Here is a 25,629-nt window from a genome sequence, read left to right as displayed (position 1 = left end):
CGTTCAGGGAGTGCCGCGCCGTCCAATTGCGTTTGGCGCGCATTCCCCTGATGGACAGAGAAAGCCAAAAGTCGCCGTACGACCATTAATGGGGGTGTCGTACCAGAGTTAGACCGCTTGTGCCATCTCGCGGCTGCCGCTGCTACTAGTGGTGCGCGTCCGCCGCGCTTATCGAACAGACAGTGTGCTCTGGCTCTGGGTTTGACGCCAGGTCGACGCAGACGTGTGGTACGCGCCTAGCGCGAGTGCTGCTGCGTGTGGCAGTGCCTTGCAGCACACGTTGGTGGCCGAAAGCTCAGACGCACTGGTTACCGACTGCTATCACAGAATACTGCTTTTGCAATTGAAATAAACACCGGGACAGCGCGAACGCAAGTCCCGACTACCAAAAATTATGCGCCCGAGTTACTCACATTTGGAGTAATCGCGGGGGTCAGCTCGACCGAAGTGCAATGGAAGAGCCTCACCCCGGAGGAACCGCCTTCATGATCACGGTATCCCCTACGCCAGGTAAGTATGCTTTGGTCGCGCCACAGGCGAGAATTTGTAGTGCCTCGCGCCATCGAGATGTAACGAGAGCTCCCGACGTTTTCGCAGTCGGTGAACAGAATGGTGGCCGTCCATGTACCTGTCTCCTTACAAAAGAGCTATTGGCTGTCGAGTTAGATGGCAGACAGTCGCAACAACGCTCCTCTGCCGAGAAAAACGATGCATTTTGTGCGAGCAGCGCCACACGGCTCGCGGCGCCGGCCGCTGCTGGGGTTAATTTACCGTTCCCTCCGGAAGATGGCGGGCCAAGTCCGGGCTGCCGCCTCCGGGCCCTCCTCTCCGTCTCAAACGAGCCCTCTTTCTTGGCTGTTGAAACCGCGAATGAGATCTGCGCAATGAGTGCTTTTTGCAGCCACACTTTACTTTCGCTCCTTCCAGCAGAGCCCTTAGTGCTAGCAAATACGGCAGCATTGTCGCGCACGGTCGTCTGTCGCCGAGCAACTGAAGGACCCCACAGCTCACACTGTCAGATGTTCTAAGAGAGCTGGATGCAGTCGTGAGTGTTGTGCGCGACGAACAAACAGGACGGCCGTGAACTCCAAGAACGAACGTCAATCGGCACGTTCGACATTCGACGCCGAGTAACAGAAGGCACTTAAAAGGTAACACTCCTTTTTGCTTCTCCTTCCGAGTAGGGCGTGGAAAGCTCGATCGAATATTTGTGCACATATTTTCTATACGCATAAGAGAGAAAAAATAAAGTTTCATTCATGGCAACATTTCGGCGGGCTGATTTCGAAGATGCAGATTAATTTTGCGGTATTTGGTAAACTAGCCATCTTTGCTTAGACGTAGATTAGGTAAGGATAAAACTAAATTGCTTTTTGTTTGTAAACACAACACGTCTGGTGTGTAACGAAGCGATGGGAAACAAGGAAGAGGCATTTCTGTGAATGTAGTGATGCAACAACGAATTCATTTGAGGGCTATCCGTTTCTGCAATTAGTAGGCGTGAGTAATTTATTGAAAGTGCCGCTACTACGCGTCTGTCAATGTAGAACTGTGTGTGTTACAGAAGGCACTGTTCGGATATTTTGTCAGTGAGTAGGGAAAAATTGTGTTTTTAATTACACTTGTTACAGAGAGAGAAAAAAAGAAGAGTTTTATGTTATTCCCATTCCATTCGAAACGCGTCTGTTCTCACTCCAAGGGCGCCCATACGAGAGACAGTTTGTACAGGGGGTGGGGGCCGGCTGGATCTGGAGGTATGGTGTACTTTTAATATTTTGGAAGACGATTAGCGAGCTTGTAAAGTAGCCATAAACAGATTTGAAGTTCCGAACCTGTGTTAAAGACGTGTGTAATACAGACTTTTTGACTCTATTTCTTGCAAGAAAAACACCTGATAACACTGCGTTTTCTACTTTCCCTCAGAGCCCCGAGTACAGGCGCCCTTGTCCCACTCAGCTACCACCAAAGATATTTCCTGCGCTCACCACGCCGATGTTTGTAATTGCACTTGGCCGTTTTTCGTCCTCCCAGTGTTGTAACTGTTCATTTCCAAGCCTTAACTTTTTTTTTTTTCCGGGCGTCTGCAAATTTGTCACATGAAACACAACATCTGCGACGACAAGACATTCCTTACAGAAAGTAAACGCTCACTGTCGTGGCCTAATAAACAGCCTACAGCGGTTCTCGTCCCATCACCGAATTTAAGCAACGCTGGCCCTTGTCATCGTGGCCGCCTGCGAGCACAAGCTGCTGTTGCCTAGAATTTCTCTTGCCCGTTTTCGGTACAGTTGGCCACGTCATTTCACATCCCAGCAAGCTCGTCAAGTGCCGCAAGTCTGCAAGTCTTGAGACGCTACGCTAGACGCTTGCTTCCCGCCCCTCATGTACCTGGCCACAGGCGACACAGCGTTCGGCTGGGCGACGCCTCGTGAACGCCGGCTCGCGCCACCGCGGTCGCCGTGCGTTCAGGGAGTGCCGCGCCGTCCAATTGCGTTTGGCGCGCATTCCCCTGATGGACAGAGAAAGCCAAAAGTCGCCGTACGACCATTAATGGGGGTGTCGTACCAGAGTTAGACCGCTTGTGCCATCTCGCGGCTGCCGCTGCTACTAGTGGTGCGCGTCCGCCGCGCTTATCGAACAGACAGTGTGCTCTGGCTCTGGGTTTGACGCCAGGTCGACGCAGACGTGTGGTACGCGCCTAGCGCGAGTGCTGCTGCGTGTGGCAGTGCCTTGCAGCACACGTTGGTGGCCGAAAGCTCAGACGCACTGGTTACCGACTGCTATCACAGAATACTGCTTTTGCAATTGAAATAAACACCGGGACAGCGCGAACGCAAGTCCCGACTACCAAAAATTATGCGCCCGAGTTACTCACATTTGGAGTAATCGCGGGGGTCAGCTCGACCGAAGTGCAATGGAAGAGCCTCACCCCGGAGGAACCGCCTTCATGATCACGGTATCCCCTACGCCAGGTAAGTATGCTTTGGTCGCGCCACAGGCGAGAATTTGTAGTGCCTCGCGCCATCGAGATGTAACGAGAGCTCCCGACGTTTTCGCAGTCGGTGAACAGAATGGTGGCCGTCCATGTACCTGTCTCCTTACAAAAGAGCTATTGGCTGTCGAGTTAGATGGCAGACAGTCGCAACAACGCTCCTCTGCCGAGAAAAACGATGCATTTTGTGCGAGCAGCGCCACACGGCTCGCGGCGCCGGCCGCTGCTGGGGTTAATTTACCGTTCCCTCCGGAAGATGGCGGGCCAAGTCCGGGCTGCCGCCTCCGGGCCCTCCTCTCCGTCTCAAACGAGCCCTCTTTCTTGGCTGTTGAAACCGCGAATGAGATCTGCGCAATGAGTGCTTTTTGCAGCCACACTTTACTTTCGCTCCTTCCAGCAGAGCCCTTAGTGCTAGCAAATACGGCAGCATTGTCGCGCACGGTCGTCTGTCGCCGAGCAACTGAAGGACCCCACAGCTCACACTGTCAGATGTTCTAAGAGAGCTGGATGCAGTCGTGAGTGTTGTGCGCGACGAACAAACAGGACGGCCGTGAACTCCAAGAACGAACGTCAATCGGCACGTTCGACATTCGACGCCGAGTAACAGAAGGCACTTAAAAGGTAACACTCCTTTTTGCTTCTCCTTCCGAGTAGGGCGTGGAAAGCTCGATCGAATATTTGTGCACATATTTTCTATACGCATAAGAGAGAAAAAATAAAGTTTCATTCATGGCAACATTTCGGCGGGCTGATTTCGAAGATGCAGATTAATTTTGCGGTATTTGGTAAACTAGCCATCTTTGCTTAGACGTAGATTAGGTAAGGATAAAACTAAATTGCTTTTTGTTTGTAAACACAACACGTCTGGTGTGTAACGAAGCGATGGGAAACAAGGAAGAGGCATTTCTGTGAATGTAGTGATGCAACAACGAATTCATTTGAGGGCTATCCGTTTCTGCAATTAGTAGGCGTGAGTAATTTATTGAAAGTGCCGCTACTACGCGTCTGTCAATGTAGAACTGTGTGTGTTACAGAAGGCACTGTTCGGATATTTTGTCAGTGAGTAGGGAAAAATTGTGTTTTTAATTACACTTGTTACAGAGAGAGAAAAAAAGAAGAGTTTTATGTTATTCCCATTCCATTCGAAACGCGTCTGTTCTCACTCCAAGGGCGCCCATACGAGAGACAGTTTGTACAGGGGGTGGGGGCCGGCTGGATCTGGAGGTATGGTGTACTTTTAATATTTTGGAAGACGATTAGCGAGCTTGTAAAGTAGCCATAAACAGATTTGAAGTTCCGAACCTGTGTTAAAGACGTGTGTAATACAGACTTTTTGACTCTATTTCTTGCAAGAAAAACACCTGATAACACTGCGTTTTCTACTTTCCCTCAGAGCCCCGAGTACAGGCGCCCTTGTCCCACTCAGCTACCACCAAAGATATTTCCTGCGCTCACCACGCCGATGTTTGTAATTGCACTTGGCCGTTTTTCGTCCTCCCAGTGTTGTAACTGTTCATTTCCAAGCCTTAACTTTTTTTTTTTTCCGGGCGTCTGCAAATTTGTCACATGAAACACAACATCTGCGACGACAAGACATTCCTTACAGAAAGTAAACGCTCACTGTCGTGGCCTAATAAACAGCCTACAGCGGTTCTCGTCCCATCACCGAATTTAAGCAACGCTGGCCCTTGTCATCGTGGCCGCCTGCGAGCACAAGCTGCTGTTGCCTAGAATTTCTCTTGCCCGTTTTCGGTACAGTTGGCCACGTCATTTCACATCCCAGCAAGCTCGTCAAGTGCCGCAAGTCTGCAAGTCTTGAGACGCTACGCTAGACGCTTGCTTCCCGCCCCTCATGTACCTGGCCACAGGCGACACAGCGTTCGGCTGGGCGACGCCTCGTGAACGCCGGCTCGCGCCACCGCGGTCGCCGTGCGTTCAGGGAGTGCCGCGCCGTCCAATTGCGTTTGGCGCGCATTCCCCTGATGGACAGAGAAAGCCAAAAGTCGCCGTACGACCATTAATGGGGGTGTCGTACCAGAGTTAGACCGCTTGTGCCATCTCGCGGCTGCCGCTGCTACTAGTGGTGCGCGTCCGCCGCGCTTATCGAACAGACAGTGTGCTCTGGCTCTGGGTTTGACGCCAGGTCGACGCAGACGTGTGGTACGCGCCTAGCGCGAGTGCTGCTGCGTGTGGCAGTGCCTTGCAGCACACGTTGGTGGCCGAAAGCTCAGACGCACTGGTTACCGACTGCTATCACAGAATACTGCTTTTGCAATTGAAATAAACACCGGGACAGCGCGAACGCAAGTCCCGACTACCAAAAATTATGCGCCCGAGTTACTCACATTTGGAGTAATCGCGGGGGTCAGCTCGACCGAAGTGCAATGGAAGAGCCTCACCCCGGAGGAACCGCCTTCATGATCACGGTATCCCCTACGCCAGGTAAGTATGCTTTGGTCGCGCCACAGGCGAGAATTTGTAGTGCCTCGCGCCATCGAGATGTAACGAGAGCTCCCGACGTTTTCGCAGTCGGTGAACAGAATGGTGGCCGTCCATGTACCTGTCTCCTTACAAAAGAGCTATTGGCTGTCGAGTTAGATGGCAGACAGTCGCAACAACGCTCCTCTGCCGAGAAAAACGATGCATTTTGTGCGAGCAGCGCCACACGGCTCGCGGCGCCGGCCGCTGCTGGGGTTAATTTACCGTTCCCTCCGGAAGATGGCGGGCCAAGTCCGGGCTGCCGCCTCCGGGCCCTCCTCTCCGTCTCAAACGAGCCCTCTTTCTTGGCTGTTGAAACCGCGAATGAGATCTGCGCAATGAGTGCTTTTTGCAGCCACACTTTACTTTCGCTCCTTCCAGCAGAGCCCTTAGTGCTAGCAAATACGGCAGCATTGTCGCGCACGGTCGTCTGTCGCCGAGCAACTGAAGGACCCCACAGCTCACACTGTCAGATGTTCTAAGAGAGCTGGATGCAGTCGTGAGTGTTGTGCGCGACGAACAAACAGGACGGCCGTGAACTCCAAGAACGAACGTCAATCGGCACGTTCGACATTCGACGCCGAGTAACAGAAGGCACTTAAAAGGTAACACTCCTTTTTGCTTCTCCTTCCGAGTAGGGCGTGGAAAGCTCGATCGAATATTTGTGCACATATTTTCTATACGCATAAGAGAGAAAAAATAAAGTTTCATTCATGGCAACATTTCGGCGGGCTGATTTCGAAGATGCAGATTAATTTTGCGGTATTTGGTAAACTAGCCATCTTTGCTTAGACGTAGATTAGGTAAGGATAAAACTAAATTGCTTTTTGTTTGTAAACACAACACGTCTGGTGTGTAACGAAGCGATGGGAAACAAGGAAGAGGCATTTCTGTGAATGTAGTGATGCAACAACGAATTCATTTGAGGGCTATCCGTTTCTGCAATTAGTAGGCGTGAGTAATTTATTGAAAGTGCCGCTACTACGCGTCTGTCAATGTAGAACTGTGTGTGTTACAGAAGGCACTGTTCGGATATTTTGTCAGTGAGTAGGGAAAAATTGTGTTTTTAATTACACTTGTTACAGAGAGAGAAAAAAAGAAGAGTTTTATGTTATTCCCATTCCATTCGAAACGCGTCTGTTCTCACTCCAAGGGCGCCCATACGAGAGACAGTTTGTACAGGGGGTGGGGGCCGGCTGGATCTGGAGGTATGGTGTACTTTTAATATTTTGGAAGACGATTAGCGAGCTTGTAAAGTAGCCATAAACAGATTTGAAGTTCCGAACCTGTGTTAAAGACGTGTGTAATACAGACTTTTTGACTCTATTTCTTGCAAGAAAAACACCTGATAACACTGCGTTTTCTACTTTCCCTCAGAGCCCCGAGTACAGGCGCCCTTGTCCCACTCAGCTACCACCAAAGATATTTCCTGCGCTCACCACGCCGATGTTTGTAATTGCACTTGGCCGTTTTTCGTCCTCCCAGTGTTGTAACTGTTCATTTCCAAGCCTTAACTTTTTTTTTTTTCCGGGCGTCTGCAAATTTGTCACATGAAACACAACATCTGCGACGACAAGACATTCCTTACAGAAAGTAAACGCTCACTGTCGTGGCCTAATAAACAGCCTACAGCGGTTCTCGTCCCATCACCGAATTTAAGCAACGCTGGCCCTTGTCATCGTGGCCGCCTGCGAGCACAAGCTGCTGTTGCCTAGAATTTCTCTTGCCCGTTTTCGGTACAGTTGGCCACGTCATTTCACATCCCAGCAAGCTCGTCAAGTGCCGCAAGTCTGCAAGTCTTGAGACGCTACGCTAGACGCTTGCTTCCCGCCCCTCATGTACCTGGCCACAGGCGACACAGCGTTCGGCTGGGCGACGCCTCGTGAACGCCGGCTCGCGCCACCGCGGTCGCCGTGCGTTCAGGGAGTGCCGCGCCGTCCAATTGCGTTTGGCGCGCATTCCCCTGATGGACAGAGAAAGCCAAAAGTCGCCGTACGACCATTAATGGGGGTGTCGTACCAGAGTTAGACCGCTTGTGCCATCTCGCGGCTGCCGCTGCTACTAGTGGTGCGCGTCCGCCGCGCTTATCGAACAGACAGTGTGCTCTGGCTCTGGGTTTGACGCCAGGTCGACGCAGACGTGTGGTACGCGCCTAGCGCGAGTGCTGCTGCGTGTGGCAGTGCCTTGCAGCACACGTTGGTGGCCGAAAGCTCAGACGCACTGGTTACCGACTGCTATCACAGAATACTGCTTTTGCAATTGAAATAAACACCGGGACAGCGCGAACGCAAGTCCCGACTACCAAAAATTATGCGCCCGAGTTACTCACATTTGGAGTAATCGCGGGGGTCAGCTCGACCGAAGTGCAATGGAAGAGCCTCACCCCGGAGGAACCGCCTTCATGATCACGGTATCCCCTACGCCAGGTAAGTATGCTTTGGTCGCGCCACAGGCGAGAATTTGTAGTGCCTCGCGCCATCGAGATGTAACGAGAGCTCCCGACGTTTTCGCAGTCGGTGAACAGAATGGTGGCCGTCCATGTACCTGTCTCCTTACAAAAGAGCTATTGGCTGTCGAGTTAGATGGCAGACAGTCGCAACAACGCTCCTCTGCCGAGAAAAACGATGCATTTTGTGCGAGCAGCGCCACACGGCTCGCGGCGCCGGCCGCTGCTGGGGTTAATTTACCGTTCCCTCCGGAAGATGGCGGGCCAAGTCCGGGCTGCCGCCTCCGGGCCCTCCTCTCCGTCTCAAACGAGCCCTCTTTCTTGGCTGTTGAAACCGCGAATGAGATCTGCGCAATGAGTGCTTTTTGCAGCCACACTTTACTTTCGCTCCTTCCAGCAGAGCCCTTAGTGCTAGCAAATACGGCAGCATTGTCGCGCACGGTCGTCTGTCGCCGAGCAACTGAAGGACCCCACAGCTCACACTGTCAGATGTTCTAAGAGAGCTGGATGCAGTCGTGAGTGTTGTGCGCGACGAACAAACAGGACGGCCGTGAACTCCAAGAACGAACGTCAATCGGCACGTTCGACATTCGACGCCGAGTAACAGAAGGCACTTAAAAGGTAACACTCCTTTTTGCTTCTCCTTCCGAGTAGGGCGTGGAAAGCTCGATCGAATATTTGTGCACATATTTTCTATACGCATAAGAGAGAAAAAATAAAGTTTCATTCATGGCAACATTTCGGCGGGCTGATTTCGAAGATGCAGATTAATTTTGCGGTATTTGGTAAACTAGCCATCTTTGCTTAGACGTAGATTAGGTAAGGATAAAACTAAATTGCTTTTTGTTTGTAAACACAACACGTCTGGTGTGTAACGAAGCGATGGGAAACAAGGAAGAGGCATTTCTGTGAATGTAGTGATGCAACAACGAATTCATTTGAGGGCTATCCGTTTCTGCAATTAGTAGGCGTGAGTAATTTATTGAAAGTGCCGCTACTACGCGTCTGTCAATGTAGAACTGTGTGTGTTACAGAAGGCACTGTTCGGATATTTTGTCAGTGAGTAGGGAAAAATTGTGTTTTTAATTACACTTGTTACAGAGAGAGAAAAAAAGAAGAGTTTTATGTTATTCCCATTCCATTCGAAACGCGTCTGTTCTCACTCCAAGGGCGCCCATACGAGAGACAGTTTGTACAGGGGGTGGGGGCCGGCTGGATCTGGAGGTATGGTGTACTTTTAATATTTTGGAAGACGATTAGCGAGCTTGTAAAGTAGCCATAAACAGATTTGAAGTTCCGAACCTGTGTTAAAGACGTGTGTAATACAGACTTTTTGACTCTATTTCTTGCAAGAAAAACACCTGATAACACTGCGTTTTCTACTTTCCCTCAGAGCCCCGAGTACAGGCGCCCTTGTCCCACTCAGCTACCACCAAAGATATTTCCTGCGCTCACCACGCCGATGTTTGTAATTGCACTTGGCCGTTTTTCGTCCTCCCAGTGTTGTAACTGTTCATTTCCAAGCCTTAACTTTTTTTTTTTCCGGGCGTCTGCAAATTTGTCACATGAAACACAACATCTGCGACGACAAGACATTCCTTACAGAAAGTAAACGCTCACTGTCGTGGCCTAATAAACAGCCTACAGCGGTTCTCGTCCCATCACCGAATTTAAGCAACGCTGGCCCTTGTCATCGTGGCCGCCTGCGAGCACAAGCTGCTGTTGCCTAGAATTTCTCTTGCCCGTTTTCGGTACAGTTGGCCACGTCATTTCACATCCCAGCAAGCTCGTCAAGTGCCGCAAGTCTGCAAGTCTTGAGACGCTACGCTAGACGCTTGCTTCCCGCCCCTCATGTACCTGGCCACAGGCGACACAGCGTTCGGCTGGGCGACGCCTCGTGAACGCCGGCTCGCGCCACCGCGGTCGCCGTGCGTTCAGGGAGTGCCGCGCCGTCCAATTGCGTTTGGCGCGCATTCCCCTGATGGACAGAGAAAGCCAAAAGTCGCCGTACGACCATTAATGGGGGTGTCGTACCAGAGTTAGACCGCTTGTGCCATCTCGCGGCTGCCGCTGCTACTAGTGGTGCGCGTCCGCCGCGCTTATCGAACAGACAGTGTGCTCTGGCTCTGGGTTTGACGCCAGGTCGACGCAGACGTGTGGTACGCGCCTAGCGCGAGTGCTGCTGCGTGTGGCAGTGCCTTGCAGCACACGTTGGTGGCCGAAAGCTCAGACGCACTGGTTACCGACTGCTATCACAGAATACTGCTTTTGCAATTGAAATAAACACCGGGACAGCGCGAACGCAAGTCCCGACTACCAAAAATTATGCGCCCGAGTTACTCACATTTGGAGTAATCGCGGGGGTCAGCTCGACCGAAGTGCAATGGAAGAGCCTCACCCCGGAGGAACCGCCTTCATGATCACGGTATCCCCTACGCCAGGTAAGTATGCTTTGGTCGCGCCACAGGCGAGAATTTGTAGTGCCTCGCGCCATCGAGATGTAACGAGAGCTCCCGACGTTTTCGCAGTCGGTGAACAGAATGGTGGCCGTCCATGTACCTGTCTCCTTACAAAAGAGCTATTGGCTGTCGAGTTAGATGGCAGACAGTCGCAACAACGCTCCTCTGCCGAGAAAAACGATGCATTTTGTGCGAGCAGCGCCACACGGCTCGCGGCGCCGGCCGCTGCTGGGGTTAATTTACCGTTCCCTCCGGAAGATGGCGGGCCAAGTCCGGGCTGCCGCCTCCGGGCCCTCCTCTCCGTCTCAAACGAGCCCTCTTTCTTGGCTGTTGAAACCGCGAATGAGATCTGCGCAATGAGTGCTTTTTGCAGCCACACTTTACTTTCGCTCCTTCCAGCAGAGCCCTTAGTGCTAGCAAATACGGCAGCATTGTCGCGCACGGTCGTCTGTCGCCGAGCAACTGAAGGACCCCACAGCTCACACTGTCAGATGTTCTAAGAGAGCTGGATGCAGTCGTGAGTGTTGTGCGCGACGAACAAACAGGACGGCCGTGAACTCCAAGAACGAACGTCAATCGGCACGTTCGACATTCGACGCCGAGTAACAGAAGGCACTTAAAAGGTAACACTCCTTTTTGCTTCTCCTTCCGAGTAGGGCGTGGAAAGCTCGATCGAATATTTGTGCACATATTTTCTATACGCATAAGAGAGAAAAAATAAAGTTTCATTCATGGCAACATTTCGGCGGGCTGATTTCGAAGATGCAGATTAATTTTGCGGTATTTGGTAAACTAGCCATCTTTGCTTAGACGTAGATTAGGTAAGGATAAAACTAAATTGCTTTTTGTTTGTAAACACAACACGTCTGGTGTGTAACGAAGCGATGGGAAACAAGGAAGAGGCATTTCTGTGAATGTAGTGATGCAACAACGAATTCATTTGAGGGCTATCCGTTTCTGCAATTAGTAGGCGTGAGTAATTTATTGAAAGTGCCGCTACTACGCGTCTGTCAATGTAGAACTGTGTGTAACACGCGATCTAGTGTGGATATTTTGTCAGTGAGTAGGGAAAAATTGTGTTTTTAATTACACTTGTTACAGAGAGAGAAAAAAAGAAGAGTTTTATGTTATTCCCATTCCATTCGAAACGCGTCTGTTCTCACTCCAAGGGCGCCCATACGAGAGACAGTTTGTACAGGGGGTGGGGGCCGGCTGGATCTGGAGGTATGGTGTACTTTTAATATTTTGGAAGACGATTAGCGAGCTTGTAAAGTAGCCATAAACAGATTTGAAGTTCCGAACCTGTGTTAAAGACGTGTGTAATACAGACTTTTTGACTCTATTTCTTGCAAGAAAAACACCTGATAACACTGCGTTTTCTACTTTCCCTCAGAGCCCCGAGTACAGGCGCCCTTGTCCCACTCAGCTACCACCAAAGATATTTCCTGCGCTCACCACGCCGATGTTTGTAATTGCACTTGGCCGTTTTTCGTCCTCCCAGTGTTGTAACTGTTCATTTCCAAGCCTTAACTTTTTTTTTTTTCCGGGCGTCTGCAAATTTGTCACATGAAACACAACATCTGCGACGACAAGACATTCCTTACAGAAAGTAAACGCTCACTGTCGTGGCCTAATAAACAGCCTACAGCGGTTCTCGTCCCATCACCGAATTTAAGCAACGCTGGCCCTTGTCATCGTGGCCGCCTGCGAGCACAAGCTGCTGTTGCCTAGAATTTCTCTTGCCCGTTTTCGGGTACAGTTGGCCACGTCATTTCACATCCCAGCAAGCTCGTCAAGTGCCGCAAGTCTGCAAGTCTTGAGACGCTACGCTAGACGCTTGCTTCCCGCCCCTCATGTACCTGGCCACAGGCGACACAGCGTTCGGCTGGGCGACGCCTCGTGAACGCCGGCTCGCGCCACCGCGGTCGCCGTGCGTTCAGGGAGTGCCGCGCCGTGCAATTGCGTTTGGCGCGCATTCCCCTGATGGACAGAGAAAGCCAAAAGTCGCCGTACGACCATTAATGGGGGTGTCGTACCAGAGTTAGACCGCTTGTGCCATCTCGCGGCTGCCGCTGCTACTAGTGGTGCGCGTCCGCCGCGCTTATCGAACAGACAGTGTGCTCTGGCTCTGGGTTTGACGCCAGGTCGACGCAGACGTGTGGTACGCGCCTAGCGCGAGTGCTGCTGCGTGTGGCAGTGCCTTGCAGCACACGTTGGTGGCCGAAAGCTCAGACGCACTGGTTACCGACTGCTATCACAGAATACTGCTTTTGCAATTGAAATAAACACCGGGACAGCGCGAACGCAAGTCCCGACTACCAAAAATTATGCGCCCGAGTTACTCACATTTGGAGTAATCGCGGGGGTCAGCTCGACCGAAGTGCAATGGAAGAGCCTCACCCCGGAGGAACCGCCTTCATGATCACGGTATCCCCTACGCCAGGTAAGTATGCTTTGGTCGCGCCACAGGCGAGAATTTGTAGTGCCTCGCGCCATCGAGATGTAACGAGAGCTCCCGACGTTTTCGCAGTCGGTGAACAGAATGGTGGCCGTCCATGTACCTGTCTCCTTACAAAAGAGCTATTGGCTGTCGAGTTAGATGGCAGACAGTCGCAACAACGCTCCTCTGCCGAGAAAAACGATGCATTTTGTGCGAGCAGCGCCACACGGCTCGCGGCGCCGGCCGCTGCTGGGTTAATTTACCGTTCCCCTCCGGAAGATGGCGGGCCAAGTCCGGGCTGCCGCCTCCGGGCCCTCCTCTCCGTCTCAAACCGAGCCCTCTTTCTTGGCTGTTGAAACCGCGAATGAGATCTGCGCAATGAGTGCTTTTTGCAGCCACACTTTACTTTCGCTCCTTCCAGCAGAGCCCTTAGTGCTAGCAAATACGGCAGCATTGTCGCGCACGGTCGTCTGTCGCCGAGCAACTGAAGGACCCACAGCTCACACTGTCAGATGTTCTAAGAGAGCTGGATGCAGTCGTGAGTGTTGTGCGCGACGAACAAACAGGACGGCCGTGAACTCCAAGAACGAACGTCAATCGGCACGTTCGACATTCGACGCCGAGTAACAGAAGGCACTTAAAAGGTAACACTCCTTTTTGCTTCTCCTTCCGAGTAGGGCGTGGAAAGCTCGATCGAATATTTGTGCACATATTTTCTATAACGCATAAGAGAGAAAAAATAAAGTTTCATTCATGGCAACATTTCGGCGGGCTGATTTCGAAGATGCAGATTAATTTTGCGGTATTTGGTAAACTAGCCATCTTTGCTTAGACGTAGATTAGGTAAGGATAAAACTAAATTGCTTTTTGTTTGTAAACACAACACGTCTGGTGTGTAACGAAGCGATGGGAAACAAGGAAGAGGCATTTCTGTGAATGTAGTGATGCAACAACGAATTCATTTGAGGGCTATCCGTTTCTGCAATTAGTAGGCGTGAGTAATTTATTGAAAGTGCCGCTACTACGCGTCTGTCAATGTAGAACTGTGTGTGTTACAGAAGGCACTGTTCGGATATTTTGTCAGTGAGTAGGGGAAAAATTGTGTTTTTAATTACACTTGTTACAGAGAGAGAAAAAAAGAAGAGTTTTATGTTATTCCCATTCCATTCGAAACGCGTCTGTTCTCACTCCAAGGGGCGCCCATACGAGAGACAGTTTGTACAGGGGGTGGGGGCCGGCTGGATCTGGAGGTATGGTGTTACTTTTAATATTTTGGAAGACGATTAGCGAGCTTGTAAAGTAGCCATAAACAGATTTGAAGTTCCGAACCTGTGTTAAAGACGTGTGTAATACAGACTTTTTGACTCTATTTCTTGCAAGAAAAACACCTGATAACACTGCGTTTTCTACTTTCCCTCAGAGCCCCGAGTACAGGCGCCCTTGTCCCACTCAGCTACCACCAAAGATATTTCCTGCGCTCACCACGCCGATGTTTGTAATTGCACTTGGCCGTTTTTCGTCCTCCCAGTGTTGTAACTGTTCATTTCCAAGCCTTAACTTTTTTTTTTTTCCGGGCGTCTGCAAATTTGTCACATGAAACACAACATCTGCGACGACAAGACATTCCTTACAGAAAGTAAACGCTCACTGTCGTGGCCTAATAAACAGCCTACAGCGGTTCTCGTCCCATCACCGAATTTAAGCAACGCTGGCCCTTGTCATCGTGGCCGCCTGCGAGCACAAGCTGCTGTTGCCTAGAATTTCTCTTGCCCGTTTTCGGTACAGTTGGCCACGTCATTTCACATCCCAGCAAGCTCGTCAAGTGCCGCAAGTCTGCAAGTCTTGAGACGCTACGCTAGACGCTTGCTTCCCGCCCCTCATGTACCCTGGCCACAGGCGACACAGCGTTCGGCTGGGCGACGCCTCGTGAACGCCGGCTCGCGCCACCGCGGTCGCCGTGCGTTCAGGGAGTGCCGCGCCGTCCAATTGCGTTTGGCGCGCATTCCCCTGATGGACAGAGAAAGCCAAAAGTCGCCGTACGACCATTAATGGGGGTGTCGTACCAGAGTTAGACCGCTTGTGCCATCTCGCGCTGCCGCTGCTACTAGTGGTGCGCGTCCGCCGCGCTTATCGAACAGACAGTGTGCTCTGGCTCTGGTTTGACGCCAGGTCGACGCAGACGTGTGGTACGCGCCTAGCGCGAGTGCTGCTGCGTGTGGCAGTGCCTTGCAGCACACGTTGGTGGCCGAAAGCTCAGACGCACTGGTTACCGACTGCTATCACAGAATACTGCTTTTGCAATTGAAATAAACACCGGACAGCGCGAACGCAAGTCCCGACTACCAAAAATTATGCGCCCGAGTTACTCACATTTGGAGTAATCGCGGGGGTCAGCTCGACCGAAGTGCAATGGAAGAGCCTCACCCCGGAGAACCGCCTTCATGATCACGGTATCCCCTACGCCAGGTAAGTATGCTTTGGTCGCGCCACAGGCGAGAATTTGTAGTGCCTCGCGCCATCGAGATGTAACGAGAGCTCCCGACGTTTTCGCAGTCGGTGAACAGAATGGTGGCCGTCCATGTACCTGTCTCCTTACAAAAGAGCTATTGGCTGTCGAGTTAGATGGCAGACAGTCGCAACAACGCTCCTCTGCCGAGAAAAAACGATGCATTTTGTGCGAGCAGCGCCACACGGCTCGCGGCGCCGGCCGCTGCTGGGGTTAATTTACCGTTCCCTCCGGAAGATGGCGGGCCAAGTCCGGGCTGCCGCCTCCGGGCCCTCCTCTCCGTCTCAAACGAGCCCTCTTTCTTGGCTGTTGAAACCGCGAATGAGATCTGCGCAATGAGTGCTTTTTGCAGCCACACTTTACTTTCGCTCTTCCAGCAGAGCCCTTAGTGCTAGCAAATACGGCAGCATTGTCGCGCACAGGTCGTCTGTCGCCGAGCAACTGAAGGACCCCACAGCTCACACTGTCAGATGTTCTAAGAGAGCTGGATGCAGTCGTGAGTGTTGTGCGCGACGAACAAACAGGACGGCCGTGAACTCCAAGAACGAACGTCAATCGGCACGTTCGACATTCGACGCCGAGTAACAGAAGGCACTTAAAAGGTAACACTCCTTTTTGCTTCTCCTTCCGAGTAGGGCGTGGAAAGCTCGATCGAATATTTGTGCACATATTTTCTATACGCATAGAGAGAAAAAAATAAAGTTTCATTCATGGCAACATTTCGGCGGGCTGATTTCGAAGATGCAGATTAATTTTGCGGTATTTGGTAAACTAGCCATCTTTGCTTAGACGTAGATTAGGTAAGGATAAAACTAAATTGCTTTTTGTTTGTAAACACAACACGTCTGGTGTGTAACGAAGCGATGGGAAACAAGGAAGAGGCATTTCTGTGAATGTAGTGATGCAACAACGAATTCATTTGAGGGCTATCCGTTTCTGCAATTAGTAGGCGTGAGTAATTTATTGAAAGTGCCGCTACTACGCGTCTGTCAATGTAGAACTGTGTGTGTTACAGAAGGCACTGTTCGGATATTTTGTCAGTGAGTAGGGAAAAATTGTGTTTTTAATTACACTTGTTACAGAGAGAGAAAAAAAGAAGAGTTTTATGTTATTCCCATTCCATTCGAAACGCGTCTGTTCTCACTCCAAGGCGCCCATACGAGAGACAGTTTGTACAGGGGGGTTGGGGCCGGCTGGATCTGGAGGTATGGTGTACTTTTAATATTTTGGAAGACGATTAGCGAGCTTGTAAAGTAGCCATAAACAGATTTGAAGTTCCGAACCTGTGTTAAAGACGTGTGTAATACAGACTTTTTGACTCTATTTCTTGCAAGAAAAACACCTGATAACACTGCGTTTTCTACTTTCCCCTCAGAGCCCCGAGTACAGGCGCCCTTGTCCCACTCAGCTACCACCAAAGATATTTCCTGCGCTCACCACGCCGATGTTTGTAATTGCACTTGGCCGTTTTTTCGTCCTCCCAGTGTTGTAACTGTTCATTTCCAAGCCTTAACTTTTTTTTTTTTTCCGGGCGTCTGCAAATTTGTCACATGAAACACAACATCTGCGACGACAAGACATTCCTTACAGAAAGTAAACGCTCACTGTCGTGGCCTAATAAACAGCCTACAGCGGTTCTCGTCCCATCACCGAATTTAAGCAACGCTGGCCCTTGTCATCGTGGCCGCCTGCGAGCACAAGCTGCTGTTGCCTAGAATTTCTCTTGCCCGTTTTCGGTACAGTTGGCCACGTCATTTCACATCCCAGCAAGCTCGTCAAGTGCCGCAAGTCTGCAAGTCTTGAGACGCTACGCTAGACGCTTGCTTCCCGCCCCTCATGTACCTGGCCACAGGCGACACAGCGTTCGGCTGGGCGACGCCTCGTGAACGCCGGCTCGCGCCACCGCGGTCGCCGTGCGTTCAGGAGTGCCGCGCCGTGCAATTGCGTTTGGCGCGCATTCCCCTGATGGACAGAGAAAGCCAAAAGTCGCCGTACGACCATTAATGGGGGTGTCGTACCAGAGTTAGACCGCTTGTGCCATCTCGCGGCTGCCGCTGCTACTAGTGGTGCGCGTCCGCCGCGCTTATCGAACAGACAGTGTGCTCTGGCTCTGGGTTTGACGCCAGGTCGACGCAGACGTGTGGTACGCGCCTAGCGCGAGTGCTGCTGCGTGTGGCAGTGCCTTGCAGCACACGTTGGTGGCCGAAAGCTCAGACGCACTGGTTACCGACTGCTATCACAGAATACTGCTTTTGCAATTGAAATAAACACCGGGGACAGCGCGAACGCAAGTCCCGACTACCAAAAATTATGCGCCCGAGTTACTCACATTTGGAGTAATCGCGGGGGTCAGCTCGACCGAAGTGCAATGGAAGAGCCTCACCCCGGAGGAACCGCCTTCATGATCACGGTATCCCCTACGCCAGGTAAGTATGCTTTGGTCGCGCCACAGGCGAGAATTTGTAGTGCCTCGCGCCATCGAGATGTAACGAGAGCTCCCGACGTTTTCGCAGTCGAACACGCGATCTAGTGTACAGAATGGTGGGCCGTCCATGTACCTGTCTCCTTACAAAAGAGCTATTGGCTGTCGAGTTAGATGGCAGACAGTCGCAACAACGCTCCTCTGCCGAGAAAAACGATGCATTTTGTGCGAGCAGCGCCACACGGCTCGCGGCGCCGGCCGCTGCTGGGGTTAATTTACCGTTCCCTCCGGAAGATGGCGGGCCAAGTCCGGGCTGCCGCCTCCGGGCCCTCCTCTCCGTCTCAAACGAGCCCTCTTTCTTGGCTGTTGAAACCGCGAATGAGATCTGCGCAATGAGTGCTTTTTGCAGCCACACTTTACTTTCGCTCCTTCCAGCAGAGCCCTTAGTGCTAGCAAATACGCAGCATTGTCGCGCACGGTCGTCTGTCGCCGAGCAACTGAAGGACCCCACAGCTCACACTGTCAGATGTTCTAAGAGAGCTGGATGCAGTCGTGAGTGTTGTGCGCGACGAACAAACAGGACGGCCGTGAACTCCAAGAACGAACGTCAATCGGCACGTTCGACATTCGACGCCGAGTAACAGAAGGCACTTAAAAGGTAACACTCCTTTTTGCTTCTCCTTCCGAGTAGGGCGTGGAAAGCTCGATCGAATATTTGTGCACATATTTTCTATACGCATAAGAGAGAAAAAATAAAGTTTCATTCATGGCAACATTTCGGCGGGCTGATTTCGAAGATGCAGATTAATTTTGCGGTATTTGGTAAACTAGCCATCTTTGCTTAGACGTAGATTAGGTAAGGATAAAACTAAATTGCTTTTTGTTTGTAAACACAACACGTCTGGTGTGTAACGAAGCGATGGGAAACAAGGAAGAGGCATTTCTGTGAATGTAGTGATGCAACAACGAATTCATTTGAGGGCTATCCGTTTCTGCAATTAGTAGGCGTGAGTAATTTATTGAAAGTGCCGCTACTACGCGTCTGTCAATGTAGAACTGTGTGTGTTACAGAAGGCACTGTTCGGATATTTTGTCAGTGAGTAGGGAAAAATTGTGTTTTTAATTACACTTGTTACAGAGAGAGAAAAAAAGAAGAGTTTTATGTTATTCCCATTCCATTCGAAAACGCGTCTGTTCTCACTCCAAGGGCGCCCATACGAGAGACAGTTTGTACAGGGGGTGGGGGCCGGCTGGATCTGGAGGTATGGTGTACTTTTAATATTTTGGAAGACGATTAGCGAGCTTGTAAAGTAGCCATAAACAGATTTGAAGTTCCGAACCTGTGTTAAAGACGTGTGTAATACAGACTTTTTGACTCTATTTCTTGCAAGAAAAACACCTGATAAACACTGCGTTTTCTACTTTCCCTCAGAGCCCCGAGTACAGGCGCCCTTGTCCCACTCAGCTACCACCAAAGATATTTCCTGCGCTCACCACGCAGCCGATGTTTGTAATTGCACTTGGCCGTTTTTTCGTCCTCCCAGTGTTGTAACTGTTCATTTCCAAGCCTTAAACTTTTTTTTTTTCCGGGCGTCTGCAAATTTGTCACATGAAACACAACATCTGCGACGACAAGACATTCCTTACAGAAAGTAAACGCTCACTGTCGTGGCCTAATAAACAGCCTACAGCGGTTCTCGTCCCATCACCGAATTTAAGCAACGCTGGCCCTTGTCATCGTGGCCGCCTGCGAGCACAAGCTGCTGTTGCCTAGAATTTCTCTTGCCCGTTTTCGGTACAGTTGGCCACGTCATTTCACATCCCAGCAAGCTCGTCAAGTGCCGCAAGTCTGCAAGTCTTGAGACGCTACGCTAGACGCTTGCTTCCCGCCCCTCATGTACCTGGCCACAGGCGACACAGCGTTCGGCTGGGGCGACGCCTCGTGAACGCCGGCTCGCGCCACCGCGGTCGCCGTGCGTTCAGGGAGTGCCGCGCCGTCCAATTGCGTTTGGCGCGCATTCCCCTGATGGACAGAGAAAGCCAAAAGTCGCCGTACGACCATTAATGGGGGGTGTCGTACCAGAGTTAGACCGCTTGTGCCATCTCGCGGCTGCCGCTGCTACTAGTGGTGCGCGTCCGCCGCGCTTATCGAACAGACAGTGTGCTCTGGCTCTGGGGTTTGACGCCAGGTCGACGCAGACGTGTGGTACGCGCCCTAGCGCGAGTGCTGCTGCGTGTGGCAGTGCCTTGCAGCACACGTTGGTGGCCGAAAGCTCAGACGCACTGGTTACCCGACTGCTATCACAGAATACTGCTTTTGCAATTGAAATAAACACCGGGACAGCGCGAACGCAAGTCCCGACTACCAAAAATTATGCGCCCGAGTTACTCACATTTGGAGTAATCGCGGGGGTCAGCTCGACCGAAGTGCAATGGAAGAGCCTCACCCCGGAGGAACCGCCTTCATGATCACGGTATCCCCTACGCCAGGTAAGTATGCTTTTGGTTCGCGCCACAGGCGAGAATTTGTAGTGCCTCGCGCCATCGAGATGTAACGAGAGCTCCCGACGTTTTCGCAGTCGGTGAACAGAATGGTGGCCGTCCATGTACCTGTCTCCTTACAAAAGAGCTATTGGCTGTCGAGTAGATGGCAGACAGTCGCAACAACGCTCCTCTGCCGAGAAAAACGATGCATTTTGTGCGAGCAGCGCCACACGGCTCGCGGCGCCGGCCGCTGCTGGGGTTAATTTACCGTTCCCTCCGGAAGATGGCGGGCCAAGTCCGGGCTGCCGCCTCCGGGCCCTCCTCTCCGTCTCAAACGAGCCCTCTTTCTTGGCTGTTGAAACCCGCGAATGAGATCTGCGCAATGAGTGCTTTTTGCAGCCACACTTTACTTTCGCTCCTTCCAGCAGAGCCCTTAGTGCTAGCAAATACGGCAGCATTGTCGCGCACGGTCGTCTGTCGCCGAGCAACTGAAGGACCCCACAGCTCACACTGTCAGATGTTCTAAGAGAGCTGGATGCAGTCGTGAGTGTTGTGCGCGACGAACAAACAGGACGGCCGTGAACTCCAAGAACGAACGTCAATCGGCACGTTCGACATTCGACGCCGAGTAACAGAAGGCACTTAAAAGGTAACACTCCTTTTTGCTTCTCCTTCCGAGTAGGGCGTGGAAAGCTCGATCGAATATTTGTGCACATATTTTCTATACGCATAAGAGAGAAAAAATAAAGTTTCATTCATGGCAACATTTCGGCGGGCTGATTTCGAAGATGCAGATTAATTTTGCGGTATTTGGTAAACTAGCCATCTTTGCTTAGACGTAGATTAGGTAAGGATAAAACTAAATTGCTTTTTGTTTGTAAACACAACACGTCTGGTGTGTAACGAAGCGATGGGAAACAAGGAAGAGGCATTTCTGTGAATGTAGTGATGCAACAACGAATTCATTTGAGGGCTATCCGTTTCTGCAATTAGTAGGCGTGAGTAATTTATTGAAAGTGCCGCTACTACGCGTCTGTCAATGTAGAACTGTGTGTGTTACAGAAGGCACTGTTCGGATATTTTGTCAGTGAGTAGGGAAAAATTGTGTTTTTAATTACACTTGTTACAGAGAGAGAAAAAAAGAAGAGTTTTATGTTATTCCCATTCCATTCGAAACGCGTCTGTTCTCACTCCAAGGGCGCCCATACGAGAGACAGTTTGTACAGGGGGTGGGGGCCGGCTGGGATCTGGAGGTATGGTGTACTTTTAATATTTTGGAAGACGATTAGCGAGCTTGTAAAGTAGCCATAAACAGATTTGAAGTCCGAACCTGTGTTAAAGACGTGTGTAATACAGACTTTTTGACTCTATTTCTTGCAAGAAAAAACACCTGATAACACTGCGTTTTCCTACTTTCCCTCAGAGCCCCGAGTACAGGCGCCCTTGTCCCACTCAGCTACCACCAAAGATATTTCCTGCGCTCACCACGCCGATGTTTGTAATTGCACTTGGCCGTTTTTCGTCCTCCCAGTGTTGTAACTGTTCATTCCAAGCCTTAACTTTTTTTTTTTTTCCGGGCGTCTGCAAATTTGTCACATGGAAACACAACATCTGCGACGACAAGACATTCCTTACAGAAAGTAAACGCTCACTGTCGTGGCCTAATAAACAGCCTACAAGCGGTTCTCGTCCATCACCGAATTTAAGCAACGCTGGCCCTTGTCATCGTGGCCGCCTGCGAGCACAAGCTGCTGTTGCCTAGAATTTCTCTTGCCCGTTTTCGGTACAGTTGGCCACGTCATTTCACATCCCAGCAAGCTCGTCAAGTGCCGCAAGTCTGCAAGTCTTGAGACGCTACGCTAGACGCTTGCTTCCCGCCCCTCATGTACCTGGCCACAGGCGACACAGCGTTCGGCTGGGCGACGCCTCGTGAACGCCGGCTCGCGCCACCGCGGTCGCCGTGCGTTCAGGGAGTGCCGCGCCGTCCAATTGCGTTTGGCGCGCATTCCCCTGATGGACAGAGAAAGCCAAAAGTCGCCGTACGACCATTAATGGGGGTGTCGTACCAGAGTTAGACCGCTTGTGCCATCTCGCGGCTGCCGCTGCTACTAGGTGGTGCGCGTCCGCCGCGCTTATCGAACAGGACAGTGTGCTCTGGCTCTGGGTTTGACGCCAGGTCGACGCAGACGTGTGGTACGCGCCTAGCGCGAGTGCTGCGTGTGGCAGTGCCTTGCAGCACACGTTGGTGGCCGAAAGCTCAGACGCACTGGTTACCGACTGCTATCACAGAATACTGCTTTTGCAATTGAAATAAACACCGGGACAGCGCGAACGCAAGTCCCGACTACCAAAAATTATGCGCCCGAGTTACTCACATTTGGAGTAATCGCGGGGGTCAGCTCGACCGAAGTGCAATGGAAGAGCCTCACCCCGGAGGAACCGCCTTCATGATCACGGTATCCCCTACGCCAGGTAAGTATGCTTTGGTCGCGCCACAGGCGAGAATTTGTAGTGCCTCGCGCCATCGAGATGTAACGAGAGCTCCCGACGTTTTCGCAGTCGGTGAACAGAATGGTGGCCGTCCATGTACCCTGTCTCCTTACAAAAGAGCTATTGGCTGTCGAGTTAGATGGCAGACAGTCGCAACAACGCTCCTCTGCCGAGAAAAACGATGCATTTTGTGCGAGCACGCCACACGGCTCGCGGCGCCGGCCGCTGCTGGGGTTAATTTACCCGTTCCCTCCGGAAGATGGCGGGCCAAGTCCGGCTGCCGCCTCCGGGCCCTCCTCTCCGTCTCAAACGAGCCCTCTTTCTTGGCTGTTGAAACCCGCGAATGAGATCTGCGCAATGAGTGCTTTTTGCAGCCACACTTTACTTTCGCTCCTTCCAGCAGAGCCCTTAGTGCTAGCAAATACGGCAGCATTGTCGCGCACGGTCGTCTGTCGCCGAGCAACTGAAGGACCCCACAGCTCACACTGTCAGATGTTCTAAGAGAGCTGGATGCAGTCGTGAGTGTTGTGCGCGACGAACAAACAGGACGGCCGTGAACTCCCCAAGAACGAACGTCAATCGGCACGTTCGACATTCGACGCCGAGTAACAGAAGGCACTTAAAAGGTAACACTCCTTTTTGCTTCTCCTTCCGAGTAGGGCGTGGAAAGCTCGATCGAATATTTGTGCACATATTTTCTATACGCATAAGAGAGAAAAAATAAAGTTTCATTCATGGCAACATTTCGGCGGGCTGATTTCGAAGAAACACGCGATCTATGTGTAGATTAGGTAAGGATAAAACTAAATTGCTTTTTGTTTGTAAACACAACACGTCTGGTGTGTAACGAAGCGATGGGAAACAAGGAAGAGGCATTTCTGTGAATGTAGTGATGCAACAACGAATTCATTTGAGGGCTATCCGTTTCTGCAATTAGTAGGCGTGAGTAATTTATTGAAAGTGCCGCTACTACGCGTCTGTCAATGTAGAACTGTGTGTGTTACAGAAGGCACTGTTCGGATATTTTGTCAGTGAGTAGGGAAAAATTGTGTTTTTAATTACACTTGTTACAGAGAGAGAAAAAAAGAAGAGTTTTATGTTATTCCCCATTCCATTCGAAACGCGTCTGTTCTCACTCCAAGGGCGCCCATACGAGAGACAGTTTGTACAGGGGGTGGGGGCCGGCTGGATCTGGAGGTATGGTGTACTTTTAATATTTTGGAAGACGATTAGCGAGCTTGTAAAGTAGCCATAAACAGATTTGAAGTTCCGAACCTGTGTTAAAGACGTGTGTAATACAGACTTTTTGACTCTATTTCTTGCAAGAAAAACACCTGATAACACTGCGTTTTCTACTTTCCCTCAGAGCCCCGAGTACAGGCGCCCTTGTCCCACTCAGCTACCACCAAAGATATTTCCTGCGCTCACCACGCCGATGTTTGTAATTGCACTTGGCCGTTTTTCGTCCTCCCAGTGTTGTAACTGTTCATTTCCAAGCCTTAACTTTTTTTTTTTTTCCGGGCGTCTGCAAATTTGTCACATGAAACACAACATCTGCGACGACAAGACATTCCTTACAGAAAGTAAACGCTCACTGTCGTGGCCTAATAAACAGCCTACAGCGGTTCTCGTCCCATCACCGAATTTAAGCAACGCTGGCCCTTGTCATCGTGGCCGCCTGCGAGCACAAGCTGCTGTTGCCTAGAATTTCTCTTGCCCGTTTTCGGTACAGTTGGCCACGTCATTTCACATCCCAGCAAGCTCGTCAAGTGCCGCAAGTCTGCAAGTCTTGAGACGCTACGCTAGACGCTTGCTTCCCGCCCCTCATGTACCTGGCCACAGGCGACACAGCGTTCGGCTGGGCGACGCCTCGTGAACGCCGGCTCGCGCCACCGCGGTCGCCGTGCGTTCAGGGAGTGCCGCGCCGTCCAATTGCGTTTGGCGCGCATTCCCCTGATGGACAGAGAAAGCCAAAAGTCGCCGTACGACCATTAATGGGGGTGTCGTACCAGAGTTAGACCGCTTGTGCCATCTCGCGGCTGCCGCTGCTACTAGTGGTGCGCGTCCGCCGCGCTTATCGAACAGACAGTGTGCTCTGGCTCTGGGTTTGACGCCAGGTCGACGCAGACGTGTGGTACGCGCCTAGCGCGAGTGCTGCTGCGTGTGGCAGTGCCTTGCAGCACACGTTGGTGGCCGAAAGCTCAGACGCACTGGTTACCGACTGCTATCACAGAATACTGCTTTTGCAATTGAAATAAACACCGGGACAGCGCGAACGCAAGTCCCGACTACCAAAAATTATGCGCCCGAGTTACTCACATTTGGAGTAATCGCGGGGGTCAGCTCGACCGAAGTGCAATGGAAGAGCCTCACCCCGGAGGAACCGCCTTCATGATCACGGTATCCCCTACGCCAGGTAAGTATGCTTTGGTCGCGCCACAGGCGAGAATTTGTAGTGCCTCGCGCCATCGAGATGTAACGAGAGCTCCCGACGTTTTCGCAGTCGGTGAACAGAATGGTGGCCGTCCATGTACCTGTCTCCTTACAAAAGAGCTATTGGCTGTCGAGTTAGATGGCAGACAGTCGCAACAACGCTCCTCTGCCGAGAAAAACGATGCATTTTGTGCGAGCAGCGCCACACGGCTCGCGGCGCCGGCCGCTGCTGGGGTTAATTTACCGTTCCCCTCCGGAAGATGGCGGGCCAAGTCCGGGCTGCCGCCTCCGGGCCCCTCCTCTCCGTCTCAAACGAGCCCTCTTTCTTGGCTGTTGAAACCGCGAATGAGATCTGCGCAATGAGTGCTTTTTGCAGCCACACTTTACTTTCGCTCCTTCCAGCAGAGCCCTTAGTGCTAGCAAATACGGCAGCATTGTCGCGCACGGTCGTCTGTCGCCGAGCAACTGAAGGACCCCAC

General features: G+C 51.5%; 11 non-coding genes across 11 annotated transcripts; all 11 read right to left on the bottom strand.

Moving 5' to 3' along the window:
- Nucleotides 1-355: 355 nt before the first annotated feature.
- Nucleotides 356-518, bottom strand: LOC126333062 (U1 spliceosomal RNA). Its single transcript, XR_007564081.1, has one exon. It is a non-coding gene; the product is annotated as a U1 spliceosomal RNA (small nuclear RNA).
- A 2,299-nt stretch (nt 519-2,817) lies between these two features.
- On the bottom strand, nt 2,818-2,980 carry LOC126333061 (U1 spliceosomal RNA). Its single transcript, XR_007564080.1, has one exon. It is a non-coding gene; the product is annotated as a U1 spliceosomal RNA (small nuclear RNA).
- A 2,299-nt stretch (nt 2,981-5,279) lies between these two features.
- LOC126333060 (U1 spliceosomal RNA) lies at nt 5,280-5,442 on the bottom strand. The gene has a single exon (XR_007564079.1). It is a non-coding gene; the product is annotated as a U1 spliceosomal RNA (small nuclear RNA).
- Nucleotides 5,443-7,741: 2,299 nt separating this feature from the next.
- LOC126333059 (U1 spliceosomal RNA) lies at nt 7,742-7,904 on the bottom strand. The gene has a single exon (XR_007564078.1). It is a non-coding gene; the product is annotated as a U1 spliceosomal RNA (small nuclear RNA).
- Nucleotides 7,905-10,202: 2,298 nt separating this feature from the next.
- LOC126333068 (U1 spliceosomal RNA) lies at nt 10,203-10,365 on the bottom strand. Its single transcript, XR_007564087.1, has one exon. It is a non-coding gene; the product is annotated as a U1 spliceosomal RNA (small nuclear RNA).
- A 2,298-nt stretch (nt 10,366-12,663) lies between these two features.
- Nucleotides 12,664-12,826, bottom strand: LOC126333067 (U1 spliceosomal RNA). Its single transcript, XR_007564086.1, has one exon. It is a non-coding gene; the product is annotated as a U1 spliceosomal RNA (small nuclear RNA).
- Nucleotides 12,827-15,127: 2,301 nt separating this feature from the next.
- Nucleotides 15,128-15,289, bottom strand: LOC126333064 (U1 spliceosomal RNA). Its single transcript, XR_007564083.1, has one exon. It is a non-coding gene; the product is annotated as a U1 spliceosomal RNA (small nuclear RNA).
- Nucleotides 15,290-17,591: 2,302 nt separating this feature from the next.
- LOC126333063 (U1 spliceosomal RNA) lies at nt 17,592-17,755 on the bottom strand. The gene has a single exon (XR_007564082.1). It is a non-coding gene; the product is annotated as a U1 spliceosomal RNA (small nuclear RNA).
- A 2,323-nt stretch (nt 17,756-20,078) lies between these two features.
- LOC126333066 (U1 spliceosomal RNA) lies at nt 20,079-20,241 on the bottom strand. Its single transcript, XR_007564085.1, has one exon. It is a non-coding gene; the product is annotated as a U1 spliceosomal RNA (small nuclear RNA).
- Nucleotides 20,242-22,544: 2,303 nt separating this feature from the next.
- On the bottom strand, nt 22,545-22,707 carry LOC126333065 (U1 spliceosomal RNA). Its single transcript, XR_007564084.1, has one exon. It is a non-coding gene; the product is annotated as a U1 spliceosomal RNA (small nuclear RNA).
- Nucleotides 22,708-24,978: 2,271 nt separating this feature from the next.
- On the bottom strand, nt 24,979-25,141 carry LOC126333058 (U1 spliceosomal RNA). The gene has a single exon (XR_007564077.1). It is a non-coding gene; the product is annotated as a U1 spliceosomal RNA (small nuclear RNA).
- Between the last annotated feature and the right edge of the window lie 488 nt (nt 25,142-25,629).

This window comes from Schistocerca gregaria, unplaced genomic scaffold, assembly GCF_023897955.1.
Source record: "Schistocerca gregaria isolate iqSchGreg1 unplaced genomic scaffold, iqSchGreg1.2 ptg001566l, whole genome shotgun sequence".
Taxonomy (NCBI): domain Eukaryota; kingdom Metazoa; phylum Arthropoda; class Insecta; order Orthoptera; family Acrididae; genus Schistocerca; species Schistocerca gregaria.
This window is presented reverse-complemented; position numbering and strand designations above follow the sequence as displayed.